This window comes from Mastomys coucha, unplaced genomic scaffold (genome assembly GCF_008632895.1).
Source record: "Mastomys coucha isolate ucsf_1 unplaced genomic scaffold, UCSF_Mcou_1 pScaffold16, whole genome shotgun sequence".
Taxonomy (NCBI): domain Eukaryota; kingdom Metazoa; phylum Chordata; class Mammalia; order Rodentia; family Muridae; genus Mastomys; species Mastomys coucha.
Window position 1 is genome coordinate 3718845 of NW_022196898.1, and position 250 is coordinate 3719094.

Here is a 250-nt window from a genome sequence, read left to right on the forward strand (position 1 = left end):
ATGGAGGAGACAAGGGTTGACAAAGGTAGGAGGGAAGTGAAAGAGGGCAGAGGAGTTGGAGTCATGGGGTACATTATATACATGAAACTGTCAAAAGTAAATTTTGTTAATAAAAACATATGTATTCTTAGTATTCTAAAGAAATGCAATAGGATAATTTAAAACTTGGTCATAATGTGATAATTATGTGTATCCCTCAACATCAATGGACAACAAACATAACTTGAGTTCAAAGCCAGCTTGCAATTTT